This window comes from Podarcis bocagei, assembly GCF_964188305.1.
Source record: "Podarcis bocagei genome assembly, chromosome: 3".
Taxonomy (NCBI): domain Eukaryota; kingdom Metazoa; phylum Chordata; class Lepidosauria; order Squamata; family Lacertidae; genus Podarcis; species Podarcis bocagei.
In genome coordinates, this window is record NC_138127.1 from 71,502,606 (window position 1) to 71,512,192 (window position 9,587).

Here is a 9,587-nt window from a genome sequence, read left to right on the forward strand (position 1 = left end):
GCACACTCCTGTTTTAGTTCCTCAGTGGGCTCCATGTAATTTTTCACTACCTGATCAAAGGCACTGGGAGCTTTTGTCATAAAATCCATCTTCTGACTTAACTGATCCAATAGGGCACTTATATTACAGAGAGCACCCAACAGTGCTTCTGAAGGCACTGTCCTGCAAGGTCACAAAAATTCTTTTCCCACAGTTGTACAGTAAACAGCCACAAGTTCCCAGGAATTGGTTACAGTTTCATAGTTCCCCTCTAGGGGGAGAAACTTCTGATTGTTCTTTTCCTTGGAAACAATAGCAACAGAGTTTCTTCTTTAAGATATTTTATCCATAAAAGAGCGAAAGGAAACAGTGGAATCACAATGTTCCCCTCCTTTTGACTACCTGTCAAAGCATTTATTTCTGGTCAATGAGCTTTAAACGTCAAATCTGACACCCCGCTCCAGGGTCAGGACAGTGGAAAGTTACTTTACTTTAACTTTATTTCCACAGGTTTAAACAACTCAATAAAAATCCCCCTTCTTCTCCTGCTTCCGAAGGGGGGTTCCGCAATTTTAAATGGTGAAAGACGATCCTTTAAAAGTGATTTTTAAGGCTCCGGTTTACATTGACTTTGCTTTGTTGTAACTACAAGAAAACGGAAGGGTGACTCCCTGTTTAACCCTTTCCGTATCAGTACCAAATTAGGGTAAATTTTTAGAGTCCAAGTTCCTTTTATTTCGCCAATGCTTGATTAAAATCCAGTTATGTAACTTTCCAGTACTCACAGTTAGTTATTTTCAAAGCCAAATTGTCCCAGGAAAAAGGCAGCGCTCTCCAGCAACGGCTGTGCGGCTTCACTCCACAGAAAAAGCAGCACAGCGCCACTTCCCCCTCTTCACTTCGGAGCCCGTTTCTGGGTTCCTTCGTGGGTTGGGGGGTGCTAAAGGTGCCCGCCAAATCCCACGGTCACAGGCTTCATCCGCCTGTGATGTTCAGAACGGTCCCTGCTACGCCGCAGCGGAAAAGACCCGTTTCTTGTGGAGCTTGTCCCTCCAGTTCAGAGGGAATCCGCAATCACCGGAGGCGCCACCCCGGAAGTCCGCCGGTTTCGAATTCTGGCTCAGGTCATGAAGGTGAACAGGGAGTGGAAAACACGTGATGCTAATAATAATAATAATAATAATAATAATTATTATTATTATTATTATTATTATTATTAATTACTTATACCCCATCCATCTGGCTGGGCCTCCCCAGCCATTCTGGGTGGCTTCCAACAGAATATTAAAAACACAATAAAACATCTCTCTACATCCATACAGTGTGCCCAAAATTACTACAAACAAGCTAGGTCACTCAAAGCCAATGCTTCCCAGGCAAAATGTGGCAATCAAAAATAAACTCATGTATCATTTCAATGTACACTCTGTGCAGCTTGGGGAAAAACAGGTCCTGTACCTACAAATAGGTCAGAGGGGTATATGGTGTATATTTCTCAGCAAATGGCATGTGTCTAGACAGAGGAGGGGTCAGCAAACTTTTTCAGCAGGGGGCTGCTCCACTATCCCTCAGACCTTGTGGGGGGCTGGACTATATTTTGGGGAAAAAATAAATGAACAAATTCCTATGCCCCACAAATAACCCAGAGATGCATTTTAAATAAAAGGACACATTCTACTCATGTAAAAACACACCGAATCCTTTATTGCCACAAATAAAGGACAGTAGGGAATGTTTATATTGCATCATCTAGATACAAAAGCACTTTCAAGATAGTCTTTATACACCCACAACAATTTTTATTTACTGTTAATATATGGATAGGTTACAGGAGCTTAAAGGAAGCTAATTGGACCTTGCTGAGGAATACTTAGTAAAAAACGTACAATTTGAAATGCATCTGAAAGCCAATGTATATTGGGAAATGGGTTCATGAGGTTAGTTGAGAGGGCTAAAAAGCCAGGCTGCACCTTCTGGTCTCTAACTGCTGTTTGAGGTAGATGGAACCACTGGTGGCTCTAAAAAAGTCATCTCTTGGTACATACAAAAGGCTATTAAGGAAAAGGATGTGACTGCAGAAACCCCACCATCTCTTTCCCCATAATTTTCTCTCTTACAAAGCTGATGTGGATCCTGGCATAGACCTAGATGGAAAAAAAAACTTAATTGGCACATGGGTTTGTTTTCATTGTGACCTGAATGTTACACTTTGCAAGCAAGTCAACTGTTCACAAGGCCTCTGGGCTCTGGATCTGGGTGGGTGGGGCTTTTAGGAGGACATTCAGAGAGGGGTACTTTTACCTGCAAGCCCAGGCATCGTTTGCGTAGAGATTTTTGCACATGAATTTCTGCACCAAGCCCTGTTAGAAAATGATGGCAGACTATCCCCAACCCCATCCCCACTAATCCCCCTGGCGTACCACCCATTATTCCACCATGCAGCACAAAACCTCAAGATAAAAACCTGGCGAACCAAAGGCTTATATCGCCTAATAGACTTTTATAAAAATAACAAACCCTTGTCAACACAAGAAATACAAGACAAACTAGAAGACACCCAAATGCCCTGGTTAACACAACACCAACTACATGCCCTCTTAAACAACCCAACAGTAAAATCAGCAGCAACTAGGCCCCTGACAACCTTCGAAAACCTCCTCCTAACAACAAAGGGAACGGTAAAGGGACGGTATCCGCAATATACAAAATACTACTCCAAAATCCCGCAAATCCCCTAGACGCAATCAAAAAACAATGGGAGAATGACATAGGCTATGAGATTAACCCCACTCAATGGACCAGAATGTGGTCTAAACCCCCTTTAAATCCATATCAACGAAAAGAAAAGAACTCACACTGAAACTCACCTACAGGTGGTAGCTAACACCAAGAAAACTAGCACTAATACACCCAGGAACCTCACCAAAATGCTGGAGAGGGTCACCTCCACAGGCACATACCTCCACATGTGGTGGGAGTGTCCCAAAACCCAACTATTCTGGACAACAGCCATACAAGAAATATGCAAAATAACTAAGCAAGTAATAGACATCACCCCAGAATTGGCCCTACTAAACATCTTCCAAGACAACAATGCCCATTTACACCACAAAGAACTCATAACCCACCTGCTCTCAGCAGCCAGAAACACCATAACCAGACACTGGAGAGACCTGTCAGGAGTAAGCATGGACCAATGGTACCAAATAGTATGGGAAACAGCCCTACTAGAAAAATTAACTAATAAACTGAAACTGACACGGGGACAAACAGAAGAAGACGCCTTCACCCCGGTATGGCTCCCCTTTATCACATGCACAGCCCAACAGGACAGTGACAATAATCCACCAACAGCATACAAATCAATATGGCTAACCTGATCCAAAACACCCACCCACCTCACCCACACACAAAAACAAAGATCACCACAGCCAATCACAAGCAAACAATCACACCCTAGGCCAACCCCAACCTCTCTCACCACCAAAGGAACACAAGTGAACAACACAAACAACGCTGACACCAAACTCTACATACATTAAACATAATAGAAACACTGCCACCCGACCCCACCCCTATCCATCTTCCCTCTCTCCACCCCCCTTCTTTTTTCTTTTTTCTTTTCTTCTCCCCCTAATGCCTCAACAAATGAAATGGATTTGTAAAAATGTTACATGGGGGGGGGGAAATACGAGGCACTACACTTCTGTAAAACAAGAAAATCCTGAATAAAATATATATTAAAAAAAGAAAAAAAGAAAATGATGGCAGAGAGGGAATAACTCGCCCTGCATTGCTTTAAAGTGCCTTTTAGCAACTCAGAGGTTCAAACTAAATAGAGATTAAAAAAGAAATCCAAAATTTCTAAAAGAGAACGGTGAAGTGATATGCAGCAGTGGTCCTGGGTGAGGGGTGGGGAGCATAGCTGTCAACTTTTCCCTTTTCTTGAGAGGAATCCTATTCGGAATAAGGGAATTTCCCTTAAAAAGGGGGAAACGTTGACAGCTACGGTGGGGAGCAACTAATCTTTCCCCTGCTTTTTTTGGAAATGAGGATGCGTGCTAAATCATTCTCCACCCTCATCTGCTTTTTGATCCCCTGGGGGGGGGAAATAGTGGGTTTTTCTGTAGGTGGAAAAAGCAGGGGGACTGGTGGAAACAACAATACGGACAACAGTCAGCACCAGACAGCCTGCAGGGAAAGGGAAATGAGCTGTGTTGAGCGGCCTGCTCTCCTTTCAGCAGTTGAAAAGCTGTATCTTGAGCTCGCCATCATACTGCTAGTGCTGGTGTGTATGAACTGCTTTGCTGGTTATTAGGCTGCAATTCACAAAATATCCCCCCCCCCCTGAAGTCCAAGGCTGGTGGAACCCCCGGAATAAAATGACATGTGAGAGTAGACAATTCTATGCATGCTTTAAAAACATTCCTTTCCTAGGTAAACGAAGGTGCACAACAAAGAAAGGGAAATCAAGCTACAAGTTGCATCCTCCAGTTAAATAAAGAGGAAATGGCATTACTGGAGTGTAGAGAAATGGGCAATTGCAGCAAAATGATGCTGAGCGTCCTCATGCCCTAATGCAGGCACCCTGCAAACTTGGCCCTCCAACTGTTTTGGGACTACAACTCCCTGCTGTTGCTGCTTCGTGAGTGCTGGGAAGACCGCTCCCTCTCCTGCCAACTCCATCCGGCCTAGGGGGCGGGGCCTGCACTCATCGCCACAGCATAAGAGGCCAGAGAGAGGCCTCCGGGACACGACTGCTGTTGCTGCTTCGTGAGTGTTGGGAGGACCGCTCCCTCTCCTGCCAACTCCATCCGGCCTAGGGGGCGGGGCCTGCACTCATCGCCACAGCATAAGAGGCCTGGGAGAGGCCTCCGGGACACGACTGCTGGTGCTGCTGCTCGCGTGAGTGTTGGGAGGACCGCTCCCTCTCCTGCCAACTCCATCTGGCCTAGGGAGCGGGGCCTGCACTCATCGCCACAGCATAAGAGGCCAGAGAGAGGCCTCCGGGACACGACTGCTGGTGCTGCTGCTCGCGTGAGTGTTGGGAGGACCGCTCCCTCTCCTGCCAACTCCATCTGGCCTAGGGAGCGGGGCCTGCACTCATCGCCACAGCATAAGAGGCCAGAGAGAGGCCTCCGGGACACGACTGCTGTTGCTGCTTCGTGAGTGCTGGGAAGACCGCTCCCTCTCCTGCCAACTCCATCCGGCCTAGGGGGCGGGGCCTGCACTCATCGCCACAGCATAAGAGGCCAGAGAGAGGCCTCCGGGACACGACTGCTGTTGCTGCTTCGTGAGTGTTGGGAGGACCGCTCCCTCTCCTGCCAACTCCATCCAGCCTAGGGGGCGGGGCCTGCACTCATCGCCACAGCATAAGAGGCCTGGGAGAGGCCTCCGGGACACGACTGCTGGTGCTGCTGCTCGCGTGAGTGTTGGGAGGACCGCTCCCTCTCCTGCCAACTCCATCTGGCCTAGGGAGCGGGGCCTGCACTCATCGCCACAGCATAAGAGGCCAGAGAGAGGCCTCCGGGACACGACTGCTGTTGCTGCTTCGTGAGTGCTGGGAAGACCGCTCCCTCTCCTGCCAACTCCATCCGGCCTAGGGGGCGGGGCCTGCACTACCATCACAGTTTAGAGGACAGAGCAGCTACCGGCAGCAATGGACAAAATAGTTTTAAATGTTTTAATTGCTTTTAATTTGCAGCACCTTAAATGGGGGTTGTTGTTTTTTATAATATTATATTATTTCATTATCTGCTGCAAATGTTAAAGATGTTTTTATATATTTTAAGGTGTTTTAAAGGTGCTTTTATTGTTTACTTTGTTGTACCACCGTGAATGGTGGTTTTTATTTATGTATTTTTGTTTGTTCCATTTTGTTTTGTTTTGGGGGGTGGACACTGAGTGGGGCGGGGATTGGTTTTGTTTGGGCATAATTGTTTTGGTTGTTTTGTTTTCTATTTGTAAATGGAGGTTAGTATGAGGCTTGGGATTGCGACCGTGGAGGGGCGAGGGAGGTATGGCGGTGGGGGCAGATGTTATAGGCGAAGGGGATCGAGATATGGATATGCTCGTACCCCTTCCAATCTGCGCCCCATCCCGAGAGACGAGGGTAGGGTGAGCAAGGATTACTCACCTCCTTCACTGGTGTTGTGCAATGCCAGGTCTATAGGCAACAAAACTGCTACCCTGCGAGATTTCTTTATCTCGCAGGGAGTTGACCTGGCTTGTGTGACGGAGACCTGGGTGCGCGAAGGGGTAACTGTTACCTTACGAGAGATGGCGCCCCCGGGTTTCTCCGTCCTCCACCAGTCACGGACTGTGGGCCGGGGGGGAGGGGTGGCAGTATTAATCCGGGAAGATTGTTCTTTCAGGGCTCTACCATCGCCATCGATCCCCGGCATTGAATGTGTTGGCCTAGTGTGGGGCTCTGAGGAGAGCTTGGCTGTCTGGCTGGTGTACCGGCCACCTAGCGCACCAGCAGCCACCCTGTGAGGCCTGCTGGAGGCGGTGGCCGGCTGGGCCTTGGAGTTCCCTAACCTATTGGTATTGGGAGACTTCAACTTCCACGCTGATGCCACTCCCTCCTCACAGGCTCTGGACCTGGTGTCTTCCATGGCGACACTAGGGCTCTCCCAGTTTGTTTCGGGCCCCACACATCAAGCAGGCCACACGCTGGATTTGATCTTTGGCGCCGGTATAGATGTGATCATGTCTCCTTCGATGAAGGTGCCATGGTCTGATCACTACGCTCTGAAAGCCAGGATTGACTTTCCACCCCCACCCTGCTTAGGTGGCGAGCCGATTTGGGCTCGCCCGCGGAGGCTGATGGACCCGGATAGATTCCGTCAAGCCTTGCGGGACCTTGCTCCCCCTGGCGACTCATTGACTGAGCTTGTTGAGGGCTGGAATACCCAGCTCCTGGCAGCCATCGATGAGATCGCACCTAAGCGCCCTCTGCGACCCCGCAGAAACCGGGCTCCCTGGTTTACCGAGGAGCTTCGGAAAATGAAGCGGGACCTCAGACGGCTAGAGCGAGTATGGCGGGGTGCCCGTGACGGAGCCTCAAGAACATCTTATAGGGTTTTTATGAAAACCTATGAGATGGCAGTGAAGGCTGCTAAGAAGTCTTACTTCTCGGCCTCCATTGCATCCGCTAGCTCTCGCCCGGCGCAATTATTTAGTATAATCCGGTCTTTAACGTCCCTTGAAGGACAGCCAAATTTAAATAACAATCTGACACACAGCTGTGAGGCATTTGCGAGCTTTTTTGCGGAGAAGGTCCTGTTGCTCCGCCATGACCTCCCTGCCAATTTGGATACAATAAAGGAACTGGAGGCCCCTCGACTGTCCTCGGGTCCAGTATTGGACCACTTTGACCGGATATCTCCAGCCGATGTGGACAGATTCCTCCAAGCTGGAAAGCCCACCACCTGTCCTCTTGACCCGTGCCCGTCATGGCTGATTAGAGCGTGTCCAGACGAGGTGCGGGGGCCCCCTGGGGGATATCATCAATTTGTCCCTTGGCACCGGGATATTCCCAGGGGAACTGAAGGAGGCGGTGGTGCGTCCGCTCTTAAAGAAAACATCATTAGATCCCTCAGATCTATCCAATTACCGCCCGGTCTCGAATCTTCCATTCCTGGGTAAGGTGATTGAGAGAGCGGTTGCTGAACAGCTTGGTAGGTTTCTGGATGAAACATCTGCTCTGGACCCATTCCAGTCCGGCTTCCGCGCTGGTCATGGGACCGAGACGGCTCTGGTCGCCCTAACAGATGATCTCCGCAGGCAGCTGGATCGAGGCGGGTCAGGGCTGCTGATTCTTCTAGATCTGTCAGCAGCCTTTGACATGGTCGATCACGAACTCCTGGACTACCGCCTTGCCGACGTGGGGATCCAGGGCACAGTCCTTCAATGGCTGCGCTCGTTTCTCTCTGGTCGGGGACAGAGGGTGGCGCTTGGGGGGGAATTGTCATCACGCCACTCCTTGGTGTGTGGAGTGCCTCAGGGTGCAATTCTCTCCCCGATGCTTTTTAACATCTTTATGCGCCCCCTCGCCCAGCTTGTCCGGAGTTTTGGGCTGGGTTGCCATCAGTATGCTGATGACACCCAACTCTATCTGTTGATGGATGGCCATCCTGACTCGGCCCCAGACACACTGACCAGATGTCTGGAAGCTGTGGCTGGATGGTTACGTGGGAGCCGGTTGAAGTTAAATCCTTCGAAGACAGAGGTCCTCTGGCTGGGGCGGGACGATATGGGATCGAGGGGGCAACTCCCATCTCTTGCGGGGGTGCAATTAGTGCCAGCACCGGCCGTTAAGAGTTTGGGTGTAATCTTCGATACCTCCCTCTCTATGGAGTCGCAGATTACAGCTATAACAAAGGCGGCATTTTTTCATCTCCGCCAAGCTAAGCAGTTGGCCCCTTATCTCTCTCGTCCTGACCTAGCCACTGTGATCCATGCGACGGTCACCTCCAGACTGGATTATTGTAACTCGCTCTACGTGGGGCTGCCCTTGAGACTGACCCAGAAACTCCAGCGGGTGCAGAATGCCGCGGCGAGACTCCTTATGGGGTCTTCGCTGCGAGAGCACATTCATCCGGTATTATACCAGCTGCACTGGCTCCCGGTGGAGTACAGGATCAGGTTTAAGGTGCTGGTTTTAACCTTTAAAGCCCTATACGGCCTAGGACCCTCGTACCTACGGGACCGCCTCTCCTGGTATGCCCCACAGAGAAACCTACGGTCTGCAAATAATAACATCCTCAAGGTCCCAGGCCTCAGAGAGGTTAGGCTGGCCTCAACTAGAGCCAGGGCCTTCTCGGCTGCAGCTCCAAACTGGTGGAATGCTCTGTCAAAAGAGACTAGGGCCCTGCGGGACCTGACATCTTTCCGCAGGGCCTGCAAGACAGAGTTGTTCCGCCAGGCCTTTGGTCAGGGCGCAGCCTGACTCCCTCCTCTGGCAACCTACACATAATTCTGCCTAATTGGTTGCCATCAATTTGATTTAATTAATTTTTATAATGAAATATTTTTAGATTGTGTGATTATTTGACTGATTATTTGATTGTTGTTAGCCGCCCTGAGCCCGGCTTTGGCTGGGGAGGGCGGGATATAAATAAAATTTATTATTATTATTATTATTATCATCCCTAGCTAACAGGACTAGTGGTCAGGGATGAGCTGGGGGCCGAGTTTGGGGATGCCTGCTAATGGGAGTGTGATGGATGGGCAAAGTCTTCTTGGGAGAAGGAGAGCATCCTCGTTCAGTGCAGGTCTTTTAAAAAGTCCTTCGCCTTGGGCAAGACAAGGGAAGGTCAAGCATACGGAATCGCTGCTCACTCATTGTTGGACTCAGATGGGATTGCAAAACCTGTAGAAGTTTTGCTATGTAAATACCGTACGTTGCCTCAGGTGTAATTTAGAGCCGTTCATCGGGTCAGCTGAGAAGGCTAAAAAGCCAAGCAGTGCCCGCAGGTTTCAAACCGCTGCCTGTGGGCGATTGCAGGATCCAAGCTTCGCATTGATCGATGGAGCCGCTGGGCTAAGCTGGCTCGAGAGAAGAAGGTCGCTTGGAGCATACAAGAGCGTGGGAGGGCGATGCT